Here is a 16,344-nt window from a genome sequence, read left to right as displayed (position 1 = left end):
GGGTGAAGGTTACCGTCGAAAGTTTTTTTTAAACTTGTATGCTGCTACAACTCCTTGGGAGCTTAATTCCTTAACAATTTCTTCTTCAGCTACATTGTTAAGAAATGGGGCAAACACTGTACCTTTCACGTAGTTTAGCGATTCGTGTAGCTTAGCTGAGATAGAGCACACATTTTCGAGTTGTTTTGCTTTTATAAACTTTTCGGCGATTTTATTGCTTTTTACAAGGATAAGTAGTTTTCCATCACGAAGAGTAGAAATGGAGTGAACCTCACTACTAATTTGTTTGATACCACGATGACAAATTTTGGATCATTCACTTTAGTTTCAGGCAGAAAGGGAAAATCGGTTTGAAGGGCACTTAAATCACTTTTGTTTTTCTTTCTTTTTGGTCCGGTATCTAATAACGCAAATCGATTTGCGTTAATGTTTKGTGGCCCCGGGGCCATGGTGCACGTGTTTTTAAAGTTCACGTAAACAAAAGTATGCGTATGCACAGAAATAGAAAAAAAGAGAAGAAGCGGATAGGCTGAGCTGAGAAAGAACGAAATCAAAAAACTCCGTACGCGCAAAAACAAAAGTCTAATCTGCAAGAGAGTTAGTCGATGACTGTCATATTTTTTAATAACTTATCTTCTAGTTAAACTAAGAAAATTCCAAAAAAAGCAAAATTAAAAAAAAAAAATGAAAAAAGTGGTTTTTGTCCAAAAGAAATTTTACTTAATGTAGTTTAAAAACATGTTCAAACTTGACTTTTCTTAGTTTATTTATTATAGCTTAAATAGAAGATATTTTAATGTCAAAGATAATAAACTTTGCCCCATATTCCATACGACGTTTAGTCGCCAATTAAGAAAATCGTTAAAATCAAAAACCGAGAAATCGCGCGTCAAAGTTTCCAAGATCTTATATATCTGCTAGAGGCTCGGTCACTATTTCCCTTCTAGCTTCGATAATATTTCGAATTCTCATCTATAACTTTCGGGAGATATTTTTAGATAATTTTTAAAGAGAGTTAAGCAAAAAAAAAGTCAATTGTTTGAAGCTTCTAAAGCAGGCCCTTAATAAAGATTTCTTATCAGAATTTATTGATCTTATAAAAAATTGGCAATTTGGCAAACGAAAAGTGATAGATATAAAAATAAAATTGAGAGAAATAAAAGTTGGAATAACTTATTAACGAAATACAAAGAAATAGCTAAAAGTGCTACATTACAAATAAATTCCAAGAAATGTTCCGCTTGCCTGTGATCCGCAAAATGGATTTGTGTGTCGTGTATGGGCGAAACGAATTCACACAGATCGAACGCACATGTGTGACATGCATGGGCCCTATAAGCGACATCTTATTGTTCACTTTTGCATACGTTAAACTATTTGTTACTTTTGTTTAAAGAGTGGGAAAAGTAATACATCGCCATTTGATGTTCAATGGTTTTCTCGCTCGAACTAATTGCAAATATAGCACGCTGTCTTGTTCTGAGTTACCATTATATGCGTACCATGTTTGTTATGTTTTGGTTAACAGAACATCTGTTCAAAGTCTGAACTAAAATAATAACAGAAATGTTGGTAACAAATACTGGTAAAAAAATGTTTTGAAGCGAATAAAAAGAATCTGTTACGAGCACGAATATAAATCGTGTTTACTTACAACAATCGGTTTGCGCGAGACAAAATATTATTGATCAGAGGAATCCATATCTTCTCTAATAGGAATGTACGCGCGGAATTCAGAGCTGAACCTTGTATCTACTCTGTGGTACCTAAAATTGATCTGCTCTGATCAAAATCAGCATTGCGCTCGACTCGGCTTTGAGCGTCCACTGGGTATGCAGCCTAAACCAAGGATATAGACTTTTGATTTGGGATACAATTTAAATTTAATAATCACTAAAAATGTCATTTGTCAGATTGATATTTCATTCACAATATTTCGGAAACACTTTTTGCTGTTTTTGATAAAAAATCTTTTAGTCTGGCAGCACTGGTCACAAAATAAAATTGGAAATGTGACCAATACATTCTCATCTCCACCTATCTTTGCACAAGTCACTGGCAACCAATGCTTATCCGCACACATGCATACACTCGCGCTTATAAGTATAGGTTTAAGAGAATTTTCGAAAGAACTAAACTTTTAGTTGCTGCTATCTGTTGGTTGATATAAGACGTCGTCAAGTGAATTTGAACTACCAAGTTTTTGTTTCTTCGGGTTTACGACTTTTTATTTGGTGACAATGTGATGGGCAAAAATTAATTACTAGTTATAAAACTCGTATGTATATACACATGTGATGAAATAAAATTTGAAAGAATAACGGTGTCGTGTGTGAAGTATGTGTTTCACGGGCAGTCAACTTGTGTGATGTTTGTATAAACATAAGTTTGGATACTTATATTATTGATTAAATCTACTCAAATCAAGTCCAATCAATAAAACGAAAAAAATACATATGTGAAAAATATACAACTTTTGTCGAATATAAGTACTTACATGTACATATTTAAATATCTATACTTATTAATAGAGCTAAAAAATATGCTTATGTGTGCACCTTTAAACATACGTATGTACATATGGATGCACGTATATGTTTGCGGCTGTTCTCATCAGCTTATCCATACATACAAGCTTACAGTTCATTTCTGTATTCTCTTATTTCTAAATAATTTATATGCATTGTACTGCTGTCTATGCATATCGGCATACTTAAGAGAGCAATTTATTTTGCATTTCACATGTTTTCAAGAAAGAATGATTCGTAAAATAATTTTAAAATATTTTATTTGTTTTTGGTTGTGGCGCTACCAGAACTTGTTTTGGGGGTCCAATGCGTATTTATGTACCTACATACGTACGGCCACACATTTACAACACCAGTTACTCATATGTAGATACAGCCATGGACACATAAATGGCACAAAGTTTCATTCATACAATGCTAAAATTGTTTAAGTTAAAGTTGTTTGTAATGTAAAACTTTTGCATTCAATTTGGTGCTGCTGTACTAGAGATGTACTGTACTGTCCAAATATTCCGTTATGTTTTGTTTTTTTGTTTACCGTTATCAATTCTGCGTAGTCTGCTGATTTTGAGTGGATATATAAATGGCATAGATTACTTCGCAGAAGTATTACTTGGGCAGATCTTAATTTAAGAACATCGTTTTTTTTTTTTTGTTGCTGAAAAAAAATTGTTAAAAGTATTTCAGTGAAAGAAATAATATAAAATGGGATCCGGAAAGCATACTACAATATAAGAAAGGGATATAATTTGGAATATTGTATAATATAATGTTTAATACTTTTTTTTTCAATAAAACGTGAATATGGCAGACCTGGTTTTGCGAATAAACATCAAGTCAACAATTGTTTCTTGAACGAAATTCAAAGTAATCGTTAAATTCATCATAGATTAGTTATTATGACGTATATTTCAGTTTGTGGTTGTATAAAACTTACCAATCATCAACAACATTCCTTAAATCGCAATGAAAATATTTATGTTACTTCTCTCATACATATGTACATAATACGCACAAAGTTTATTTTCTTTGTTTATTCTCTCTCGCTCTTCTAATGTGGATCATTCACAATGCGTAATCAGCTGTCAAAATTACTTGAGAAATAATGTATTTTTTTCTTGAGCAATTACTTGAGAGCCAATCAATTTTTGAAAGAGAACGATGCCAAAGACGCCTCGAAGCTAAGTTAAAAATTGGTTTTCTGCAGAGGGGATAGATATTATTGATTTGCCATCGCAAAGCCTTGACTTAAATCCAATTGAAAACCTATGGAATGAAGTGAAGGCTGAAATTGCAAAGTTTAACTATAAAAAGTATGGAAGATCTCTGGTCTGCCGTTAAAAAAACTTTGATACCCAGGGTAGACTAACCAAAATCTATATTCTCGCAAAATTGAAAGTTTTTTTTGTTTGTACCTTCGCGTGATTCTTTTTTCTTTATTAACTATAAAAACAAATATTTTTCAACCTAGTACTACTAATTAAATTGTGTGAAATTTAAAAATATTTGCCATTTTCAGAACTATTAAATAATAATATTATAAATAATTATTAACAGTTTTCTATTTATATTATTAGGATAATAGGTATGTATATTATAAAATTGACAACCTTCGCCCTTTCTCAAAACCCTGACCGAGACTAAAGTACTTTGGCGTAGTACTCCTTCACCTAGTCCCAACATAATAGAGATGAGCGATATTGCGATTTTTCAATATCTGTGATTTCAGTGATTACTATTTTTAAATCACTGTGATTTTATATTGCTACTGCGATCGCAACTAAGTCGTCGTTCAAACGGAGACCTTTTGCTGTTGTTGTAGCAGCAGATTCTGCCGATTTCACGGTGTTTGGCCGAATAAAATGTCGGCTCCGTTCTAGTTACGTAGACCCGGCTGTCGTGGGAACGACGGAAACCGTTTGTCATTATTGGCGCCAAATTCTCTTTTGGGTCCTGTAACTGGTGTCACTTTTTCCGCATTTCTTTTCGCTACATTTTCGCAAATGTTGGAGCGATGCGGCTTCCTGACACTTAGGGCGTATTGCTAGCTCATTTGCATGTTGGTATGATGGTTTCACATATTTCTTACAAGGAATTACCATTAGTGTGGTTGATCATTTCTTTGTTTCGAATACCCGCTTTTAATATTTTCAAAGAAAAACTAATGACTAATGACCTCTATAGGTTGTCTTTTCTGGACATGTTTTTTTTTTAAATTTTTTAACGATGTTTATATGAAATTTTTGACTTGGAAATATTGCATTTTGTATATATTTCATCTATCACTTCAAACATCTGCCACTCTTCACTTATTTTCCTTGATACATTTTTTGACATTATTAAAAATTATAAGAACGTTATACTCAAAACTTCAAACCGTTATGACGAAAAACAGCATTTACGCATATATATATATACAATACCCTGAAGAAAGCTGCTACTTTTCTGTTATTTGATATTGTGATCGCATGTACTGTACTATTGAAAAATAACAGTTTCATAAGTTTATTGTGAACTGCTATCGCAATCGCAATTCACAAAATCGAATTGTTATCGCAATTCATGGGTTCGAACTTCTATAGCAATTCACAGTTTCGAACTGCTATCGAAAATCACAGGTTCTAACTGCTTTCGCAATCGCAGTTCATAGAAGCGAACTGCTATTTATACGATATTCGATTTTTCAATCACAGTGAAAAATTCACCGGTAGTGAAATATCGCTTATCACTACAACATAACCAAGATGTTCGAACATCCGGCTGATTTTAATCCTAAACCTTGTGGAATAATAGAACCAGCACAGAATCCGTTGAGCTTAAAAAAACTTATTTCCGAAAATTGTCAAGAAGTTTATAAATTCATATGAACATATTTTTAAAAACTTTGATAACTCATCAAATACGTCAAATAGTTATAATTGCAAGAATATTGCGATAAAATAAATATAATTTTACCCGAATATGTTAAATATAAATTAGTTTGTATTATGAAAATAACCCAGTTGTGCCTATAATTGTCTCCAGATAATTTGAAATGAAATTTATTTTACAATAAATGATTGACACATATATCCTTTTTGCGTTCTTTTTTGTTTAAACATATCAACAACTTAAAAAAAATGTTCTACTTTAATAGTAAGGCTCCATAGATCCTTTAACGTGCATCTCTAAGCGAGAGTTAAATTCTTAATCTTCGATTCATCGCTCCAAACAACATACCTCTTCAATTAGATCTTGAAAAGTATACACGTTGTTTTCTTTGAATTTTAGTGAAAATTACCATATTTTTTGTTTGTCTACCATGAAATCCAGATTCGAATAAAAGTTGAACATTTGTCTTTTGATATATGTATTTGGAAATTAAATTCATATTATTGAAGTTAAATGTCTGTGGAACCTTTTTTTGTATCTTCAGGAGTTGATTGCTTCTTGCTGAAGTTTTTGAAGTCTTTTCCTGCTTGTATTGATATAATTTAAGGAATCTATTTTTAAGTTTACACTGGCCAAAAATACCTAAAGCTGCGCAGTGCAGGTGTAAAGCTGGGGCCATTTCTAAAAAAGATAATGTGCATCCAAAAGTGTGAGGGAATAAAGAGCAATTGAATAAGAAAAAATTTGGGAACATATTTAAAATTCGGTATTTATAGTTTTTACTAGATTTGGGAAATTTTTGTATTCTATTTGCATTTTTTTATAATAGTACGATTTTAAAATGTGAAAAATAAGGAAGTGAAGCTAATTTTCTTTCAATTGGGTTTATTTGTAATTTGTTCAATATTTTGTAGAAAATCAATAGAAACAAACCAGTTTCAATGGAGTTAATATTTATTTATTAATATTTTGTTGAATATCTATGTTTATTTAAAACGGATCAATTCCGCTTCGGCAACTAGATATCGGAAGAGCAAAGTGAAATTGTGTTTCAGGAGTTCTGACTAAGCTTTTGAGTATTCCACAAATTATCAATGCAACGTTTCCGCCACCAAGTATAAAGGTTATTTTCCGTGTACTTTTGGTTATGAGTTGCAATTTTTTCGGTAATCTGACTTGATGAGTATCTATATTAGAGTTAAATAACTACTTTCGCTTTGTTAGACCAGAGAATGATACGCAAATTTTTCTTTAGGCTGAAAAACGTTAATACGCTTTATGTTGCACGTTATTTTTTGCCACCATAGTCACTTATTTTGTGTTTCAGGACTTAAGATTTTATTCTGTAAGCACTTTCTGGAATATTGATGGATCAACTAAAATTTTCCAATTACATTCAAGTTGTTTTGATGAAATAAATGATTTTTTTTCTTACTTACTGTTTTGCAAACTTTAAGTAAATACTTTTCTGTACGAATTTCCCGTTTTCACTAAATTTTTAATATGCACTCGAGTCGCAATGTTTGTCCTTTCCCATACGTATTAACAAATGGAAAAACCAGATTATAATTAATTGATAATTAACCTGAAAGTATTATATTATTCGTACCTTATTTATGAAAATAAACATGTTTTAGAAAATATGTTTTCAATATTGTTTTCAAACACTACGCTGTCCTTAACATGAGTTGTTCAAATGGTACACAGTAAATAATCTTTGATTATAAATACATAAGTATGTATGTATGCCCAAAGGATGTGTGGGATTTTACCTAAGTACAAGTTGAAACATCAAATATATGTACCTACCTAATTGATATTGATACTAAAAGAAAAAATAATATGTACTACATATGTATGTATATGAAAGTAATACTACCGGTTGTGCGCGAATGTGGTTAATTATATACTTAAATAGACACATACCTACGTCTCTCTGAGTGCAGTACACACGTACGTTGTTTTGAATATTGAAACAAATTAATTAAAAATGTGTGTCAAATGCAGAATCGCTAATTTACTGCTAAAATAGAAATTTTGGTTTATACATGTATGACACTTGTGTAATGTAATTTTCGAATTTTTATTTTAGTACATAAAGTGTTTTAATGGAAACGTACTGAATCATACTCCTTTTAAATGAGTATAAATTAACATGACCTGCATATCAAAACAAGCACGGATTATAAGGCAACAAAAACATATCAAAAAATATTTATCTAAATCTAAATAGAGAAACGTCGTTATTACTGCAAGCAATATTTTATAAAATCGAGCCAAAGAAAGCTTTCATAAGGATATTGTTGATAAGAAATCATGTAAGTAGATGCCAAATGGTTTAACAAAACACTTGTTATTTTTCTGATATACATATGTATACAGTCATGGTGAGAGAAATAGCACACTTTGAGCTTATTTATTTTTTATTATCAATATAAACAGAGAATTAATTAAAAATTTTCGTTAGGAAAAATTTGAGAAATAAGTAAATATTGTCATTTAAAAAAAATATTGAATTTCCAATTGCGTGTTTTGGTCTGGGCATAGAAAAAGCACAGTGGAACGCTTCTGCGCAAATTAGGAAAACTCAATCTAAATTTTTTAAGTGTTATTACTTTTAAGCTCTCAAAATACTAATACTTTGTAGTGTGTCCTCTCTACCAATTTCGTCACTTACCTTGTGGAATTGAGTACCATGCCAAATCGATCACAGTCCAAAAAAGTGAGCCAATTCTTAACATTTTTCAGTTGCGTGTTTTGGATCATTCTCATGCATAAAAATCCAATTCGCAGACATCGATGGGAACGCGTATTGAAAATTTGAGAATGGTGAGGTATGAAAATTGTTCTATTCTACCATCTACCCTAACCAATAGTCCAACGCCATATCAGGAAAACGCTCCCCAGATCATCCAGCTACCAAAAACCGTGCTTAACGATTTTTGTGATGTATCTGGAGTTATATGCCTGAAACCTGTGGCGATGAGCAAATGGTTTGCTATCGGATTCAATACGATTCACCTTTGTTTCAACGCTCCAAAGTACACTTTTCGGAAATTCTAAATATTCGTTAACAATGTTCGGCCGTTTCTTTTAGAAACTAAAAATCGATTTGAATATTTTATTTTAAAAGTGTGCTGTTTCTCTGTCCATGACTTTATGTAGGAACATTATGCTCTATTTCAATGAATAATAAGGGAAAGATTTGTAATAAACTGGTAGAATATAATTAATAGGATTTTTATATATATTTCTGGAAATGTAATAAAGATTATACGTATTTTAACTTGAGGATATGTGATTATTAAATGTGATGTCGAATTTTCTTTCCTCGGTCCGCCACTGATATCTGCTAATATGTATGTATGTATGTATGAGGTTTGAGCAAACAGCAAACAAGTCAGCAAATCTTCGACCATATAATTAGAAACGAATTATTTCTGATTGCCTATACACCAACGCCATTCGCTAAATCTACGTTTCGTCACAAGTAATTATCCGTTTCATTAACGTAGAACACTATGACGTTTTTTTTTTAAACATGCAGACGTTATGGTACGAGCCTAGCATAATGCGTTTAATACCCAAATATTACCAAAATGTGCTACGTTGATGCATAAGAGATGTTGAGACTTCTACAATCTCTCTGATGCTAACAAGACGATTTTCAAGTCCTGTTTCTTTAACTTTTTCGATCTTATCGTCCGGATATCCACATATGGCCAGAATTGAATGAATGACAATTATCCCATAAGTTTCTGTTAAGCCACCGTGAATTCGATGGCTCTAGCGCAAGTAAATTTCTTTGCTGTTAAAACAAACTGTCGCAAAACACTAAAAATTAATAAGAATTTACAAAATTGGATTTGCATATAGACGCAGGAGATATTCGCGTTTAAAGTCCAAAATTCACAAATATTATTTTATTCAATAGTTTAGCAAGTAACATAACACTAAATAGTTTTCACACATTTATTTAATATACTAGTAATAATATATTTTTAAAATGTCGCCAAAAAATCGGCATGAAAAAATTCATGATACATTTCGACAAATTTTGCAGAAAATGAAAAAATGATGTAAATATACATATGTAAATAAATAATAAATTTTTAGTACAAATTATTGTATGTATATAATATTTTTTTGAATACTTTGTCCGTCGTTTGGCGAATTTATTTACAAAATGTTTTAAGCGTTCAATATTGATCGTACGGTCCACAATGCGCTATCTGGATTCTAAAATATTGAAAAATGCTGAAATATGTTATACTGCGTACTAAATGTTCAATAAATATCTCGGCCAATATACGTAGATTACAATTTATGTATGTATATTTTGGAGTTTCGTAACCAAAGTGTTGCAATTTGGTTACTTATAACTCATTTATCGTAAAGTTTCACATCTTTGATGTTCTACGTACTGAGAACGTTTTGACATACATAAGAGCTTCTTCTTCTTTATTTGCGTGACACCGCTTACGCGGTTATAACCGAGTTTATAACATCCCGTCAGTCTTTCTTCCTTTTTACTGTTTTCCGCCAATTGGAGATTATAAGTGAAGCCAGGTCATTCTTCATCTGGTTTTTCTAACACAGTGGATGTTTTCCTCTTTCTCGGCTTCTCACGCTACATTTTTTGCCAGTTGTTTTCAAGAAATCTTCCCGACGACAATACGAACTCACACACATCGACTTAAACAACTACATTTTTGAGCATTTAAAACATTGATTTGACAAGTAATCCACTGTAAAGTCTGACTGCTTTTTATTCCCGTACGAAAAAACCAACTTAGGGTCCAATTTTTTTCAACGCCTGAAGAGGCGGTTAATATATTCAAAACATATTTTTTGGAGATATCTCAATCCGAGTGGTAATAGTGCTTTAACAATTGGTTGAAACGCACTTTACAAAAGGGTATAGTTCTTAATGGAGAATATTTTGAAAAACAATAACGGAATTTTCGATTAACAATATTTGTTTCTGTTCCGTAAGCAAAAAATGATAGATTTAGTTTATAAATTCTCAATTTATTCTTCAAAATCTATGTGTTTCTTTCAATACAATCCCTCTTGGCCCAAATCGGCTGAGCTTAGGTGTGGCGGTAGATATTTACATATGTACATATGTATATAAACTAAATTTTTTATTTAACATAAAAAACAAAGTTATGGACAAAAAACCAAAAAAATTTAGAATAAAWCTGTATCAATACATTTTTACAAAAAGTTTTTGTATTCTGAGAACCACGAAAACGGGGGTTGTATGTAGACTTTTGGCTTTCACTGTATATGCATGTTTATTTATTTTCATTTGTATGGATCCATATCCATACATATAATTATGTACATACATACTTTGCATCGTGGCGCCAATATGATGTGAAATTTAATACATACACTCAAAGCTCTGTGTGAGCATTTTCTGCGATTATACATTCATTAATGTATGCATACAGACATACATATAAGTATATATATATATCTATATATAAATATTCTTTTTACAATTGTTTGTTGTGGGTTTTAGCACTCAGTCAATGGTTTCGGAAAAAAGTAAATCATGCTAATGAAACAACTAACAATTTTTATAAAATGAGAACTATATTGATAAGAAATTATAAACGATATTTGGAAAATGACGTACTTTGGGGAAGAATTCCTTACTTATTTTGATATATTAATTTAGTGCAGTAAACATATGTATGTATATATGTACATATGTATTTAAAGTAATAAGCTATTATAAATCTTTTTCGTTTCATTACTTCACTATATGATCTCGACAACAGCTTTCTCCCCCTTCCTGAACAAACTATATTTTAGCTGTCTTCGATTTTCCAAACGAGTCGAACAAACTTGAGGCTCAAACAAATTGGCAGTACTTTTAGTGCAACCCTGCGTTAAAACTTCTTCTTAGGCTGAGTGCCAAACGGGAGCTGAGCAAAATTTTGACATTCGGATTCACTACGAAAAACATACAAATTTCACTTTTATCTGTTATTTTTATTTTCCTATCCTAATATATTTAATTTAATTATTTAATAGCATTTAGCAGTATTACATATCAAATAAAATATGTATATTTCTTTTAACCGTAAAGGAATTTAAAACATATTTCTATAATGTTTTGGGAGAAAAAGAAAAAAAATATGTCATAAAACAAAAATTACGAGCATTTAATACTTCCCGGAATATTGCTTTTTTTTTACGGCCCAGTGCTAACGCTGACGCGGCATCGCAAAATAAAGCTGCATATTGACTCAAATTTTCACTTATATTTTAAAATTATTAAAAAAATTTCTGTAGCCAACTTCACTTCTTACCGCGCTGTAAAATCGAAATTTTCAAAGCTCAGCGCCGCCGCCACGTTTATTTAGGAGTGCGGCATATAAAATCTCTGGGCATAAGGAATTTTTATTAGTAAATTGCTGCTGCCACTTTTATTGAGGGACGGCAGTAATTGTAGTAATTGTAGCAAGGAGCAGGGGATGGAGTCATGTGTAGAAGTTTACGCAAGTTCTCTCTTGCCATTCACTGGGTAGTGGCCAGAAACGATTCTTTTACATGTGACTCAAGCAGCTCACGACTTCCGGTCTTTGACCATGTATCCTCTGGGTAGCCAAAAAACATCCGTTTGAAGGCGAGTTGAAGTGAGAAGGCCTCTACAGGATTATGCGCTGGGTTTAGGACCCGCCACGTAAAAACCCAATTAACAGTCAAGAACTGCCTCGGAAGGCAAACCCCTTCTTGATGACAACCATGGCAAACGAAATAAGGATTACGATTAGAGGGCATGCACCTGGAATGTTCAGTCCCTTAAAGGTGCCGCTGCCTAGCGGGTTGATGACCTTGTGCTAATAAAGACTGAAATCACCGCCGTCCAAATAATGCGATGGACCGAACAAGGACTGAGATGAGTAGATCCTTGCGGCATTTACTACAGTGACCAAATAAAGGAGCGCAAATTTGGTGCGGGATTCGTGGAGGGAGAGAAACTCCGTCGCCGAGTACTGTCATTCACTCCGGTGGATGAATGCACAGACACAATACGCATCACGGTGAGGTTCTTCAACATACCGCTGATTTACGAATCGCCCCGATGGAAGAGAAGGACTATTTCAGTAAAGATCTATGAGAGCTACCCCCGCCACGATGTCAAAATTTAGCTTGGCTTTAACGCCAGGGTGGGCAAGGAACAACAGTCGGTAAATTCAGCCTCCACGAGAAAACATCCCCAAATGGGTTGAGGCTGATTGACTTCGCCGGGGCCCGAAATATGGTTATCTGTAGTACTAGGTTCCAGCATAAGAAAATACATCAAGCTACCTGGTTATCTCCGGATCGAAAAGCCACCAATCAGATCGGTCATGTTGTGATAGATGGAAGGCACGTGTCCAGTGTTCGAGACGTGCGCACGCTCCGAGATCCTAATATCGACTCGAACCACTATCTTGTTGCAGCCAAGATTCGCACCCGCCTCTGTGCAGCAAAAAACGCATGTCAACAAACACAGGGAAGGTTCGACGTCGAGAAGCTGCAATCGCAATAGATAGCCGAACGACTTTCTATTTGACTTGCACTTCTGCTCTCCGAGAGCACTCGTCRATACATTTTTTTTACTATGCATTTATTTTTTTTTTTTTTATCAATTTTCGTTCAGTCTCGAATATCGATAATAGCGATAATTCGAAAACGATCACTGCTTGCAACAATAGTTGACATTCGAATTTACAAACAACAGTCTCCGAGCCATTCGGTACCAAACGAGGTTTCAGACAAAGCGTCTCTCTTTCGTGTGACTACTTCTGGAGCAAAAAATTCGAACTGCAGAACTAAACTGAGAAGGGACATTCTTCTGTAAGAGTGTACAGCTGCTGGCGTATGATGATGTTATTAATATAATTGGCCTTAACAATGATACCAGAATAGATAAAGCAGCAAAGCAAATGGATCTGGTGGTGAACGAGGGCAAGATGAAATATCAACAACAAACTGTTGTCGCACTGCGACTTGGCACCCACGTCACTGTTGACAACGCCAACAACAACGTCAGCCTCTAAATCTAACGCAGAATATCTCTTGCCAACAGGTGCTACTTCGGCCTAAAAAGGCAATTGAGAAGTAAAGTCCTCTCTCGACGAATAAAAACATAACTTTATAAGTCACTCATTATTCCCGTTTTGCTATACATATGGGGCAGATGCATGGACGATGACAAAGTTCTGCGAGAGATTTATGGTCTTTTGCGCGTTGGCCATTACGAATATCGAATTCAATGGGAGGATGAGATATACATATGTACGTACGACGACGTTGACATATTTCAGCGAATTAAAAAACAGAGCTGTTGTTAACTCGGCTATAACCGCGTAAGGGATTTCTATGCCAGTAAAGAAGAAGAGTTACTGTAGTGTAGCCGAAAGTTCTTTTTTTTATTGCAAACTAAAATCAGAAAAGTTAAGTAAAAGTAAGATTTTTGTAGTTGATTAAAAGGTCGCAATATGATCAATATATAATAATGTATATATCATAATAGCTGAGTTATCTAACATTCTCAATTAACAACAAAAGTCCAAACTAATTAATTTTTTATAGTTTCATTGATATTGTTATTAGCAAGCATAGTATTTGCCTTTTATTTAATTCAATTGACGAATATGTTTAATAATTTAAGTAACAAGGCAAACATTCAAAAGATACAATAGCTTTTGTTTTGAATTTCAAATGTCAATATTTTACTTTTCATTCTGTTTAAAAAGTTCTAACCGGGCACTGCGCTTGTCTGGCTGCGTGGACCACCGGTGATTCACAGACAATTCATTTATCTGAGGGCGTGGACCGTGGAAATGGAATAGATTGAGGGATTTTTTTATTTTTTAATTTTATTTTATATTTTATTAAAGCTTACATAATAAACAAATTATTAAATAAACTAAAGTACGCAGCGCTAGCATCAAAGGCTTTCGGCTGAAGATTGAGGGATTATAAATTTATATTTGTTTTAGGCGTTTTCAACATAAATAATATTTATTTTTTATAGGTGTTTCTAAAACAAAACAATTAGAAAAGTGCCGTTATACGAACCACTTGACAATCTTGTGCACACAATGTATAAAAAAAACATACTTAAATAAACTGCGCCGGGTAGAACGTGTTAGTAACACTGGTTTATTTACCAAAGAGTACCTTAAAATGTTACTGTGTTTTTCGGCGAAATTGTTTTTGGAGTATCGCTTAACAATGTCCAGCAGTAATCGGCAAGCAAACTGGCAATCCACTTACCTTGGTACCGTTTCTCCATAGCCGAAATGTCTTGCTGGAACCGTTCCTCATATTCGTTACTTATGGGCCCTAAATTTTCGAGGAAAAATTCAGATGGGAGAATTTTACGGGACATGCTGCAACCCGTTTTTTTTATAGGCAATAAGTCACAAGATCTTTCTAGTTGTCAGCTTTCACATTTCCAAGGAAATTCACATGTAACAACGCTTGTAAAGACACTCCAGGCTCGTATTTCAGGGCATTTTACGATTTGAATCTTTTAACCAAGCTGCTAACAATGTTACACAAGTTTTACAACAGATATGAGGGGGCCCATGCTTTGTTTTGGTCCCGAACTTTAACCGAACGTTTTTGCGATTTAAAAGTGAGTTCTCCGCAAACATAACAAAAACTGTTGACACTATTTGCCTAGTCATTGTACATAAAAATATTAAACACAGTAATTTCAAAAACGTAAAAGAATGTGAACTCAAAAACGTTTTGTAATCCAAACATAGAACACGTAAATAATTCGGACATCGTTAGTCTACTGATAAATTTTGTAAAATAAAATGATCGTTAAATACGCTATTTACTTTAAACAAGCAGACGGAACAGGTCTAAACCGGATAAGCCCCTGATCGTATGAAAATATGAGGCGATGCAATATAATGAAATTTTATGTATTGTAAAATCTAAAGTCGCAGCTTGCAGAATATTTGTGGGTGATAAAAAAATTATGTTTTCAGATTTCACATCAGGCTATCAAACTGCATTAGAAACACCTAAATTTCATATCACAAATTATGTGTCTACCAGTGTAATTAGATAAAAATTGTCTGCCGCTGTACTAAGTTATTCATTATACGTTTCTATATGCAAAAGTAGTATATATTTATCATTTATTTAAACATTTTAATTTTGGTGTTATTTGAGTATCTAAAAATGGCAACACTGATTAGACTAGCTCCCTAATGTGGGTTCAATGATATATACATTTATATACATATGTATATGTATCTGACGAATTTGATGGTGTTTTTGTTTTTAATTCAAATATCGTCTAGTTGCTGTTTCTAAGTGTGTGAATGCTTTAGTAAATAATGAAATTACTTGACTTGCTCTCCAACTTGAGAAACAAGCGCCACACTTATACCATAGTGCGTCGTATGTGTGCAAATGGAGAATTCACACATATTGTTGTATGTGGAAAGAAATCATGTTCGTATGCACGGCACCAGCCATAAACCAGACGACTCAATAAGAGTATTTTTTAGTTGCGCTGCTTGTTTAGTGAGGGTAATATATTATATGTATATGGTGAGAGGTGATGTGGCGCAGGCATGTTAGTCGTTATCTGGTTATTCATTGGCGTCGGAACGTTAGCACTACTGAATTCGTTCGCCTCTGTATAAAAATTAGTTTTCGCTTTTGTGTTGTTTCTGAATGCGTGCACGAGTATGTGTTTATGTATGTATACGAAGATGTGTCTGGCTGTGCCACGCCGCATTTGTGTCTGAATTAAAGGCGCCATCATGACGATGTCGGTAACGTTACTATTATTTCTTTTATTACGTCAGTGGCGCCCATTGGCGCCTGATGTTTAAGATGCCGCTAACTACCCGGCAGCCGGTAGCCTTGAGTTATACTTGTTGTTGCTTGTACGCTTGCTAGCTGCACG

At 33.5% G+C, this 16,344-nt stretch overlaps 1 protein-coding gene across 7 annotated transcripts in view; it reads left to right on the top strand.

Annotated features, from left to right (window-relative positions):
* LOC108975135 overlaps nucleotides 1-16,344 on the top strand; it is a 69,052-nt gene that overhangs the window by 8,607 nt on the left and 44,101 nt on the right. The window contains exons 1-2 of one of the 7 annotated variants that reach the window (XR_001993850.1): nucleotides 2,164-2,278; nucleotides 7,492-7,649. The exons of 1 other annotated variant lie outside the window; for it this stretch is intronic. The gene's annotated coding sequence lies outside the window, so the exon portion shown is untranslated. Of the gene's footprint in view, nucleotides 1-2,163; nucleotides 2,371-7,491; nucleotides 7,650-16,344 lie in introns of those variants that run through there. 5 more of the 7 variants (XR_001993851.1, XR_001993849.1, XM_018943438.1 and 2 more) reach the window with 5 other exon arrangements.

This window comes from Bactrocera latifrons, unplaced genomic scaffold (assembly GCF_001853355.1).
Source record: "Bactrocera latifrons isolate USDA-ARS-PBARC rearing strain unplaced genomic scaffold, ASM185335v1 scaffold_616, whole genome shotgun sequence".
NCBI classification, from domain to species: domain Eukaryota; kingdom Metazoa; phylum Arthropoda; class Insecta; order Diptera; family Tephritidae; genus Bactrocera; species Bactrocera latifrons.
Note: the sequence above shows the minus strand (reverse complement) of the source record. Positions and strands in the feature narration are given on the sequence as shown.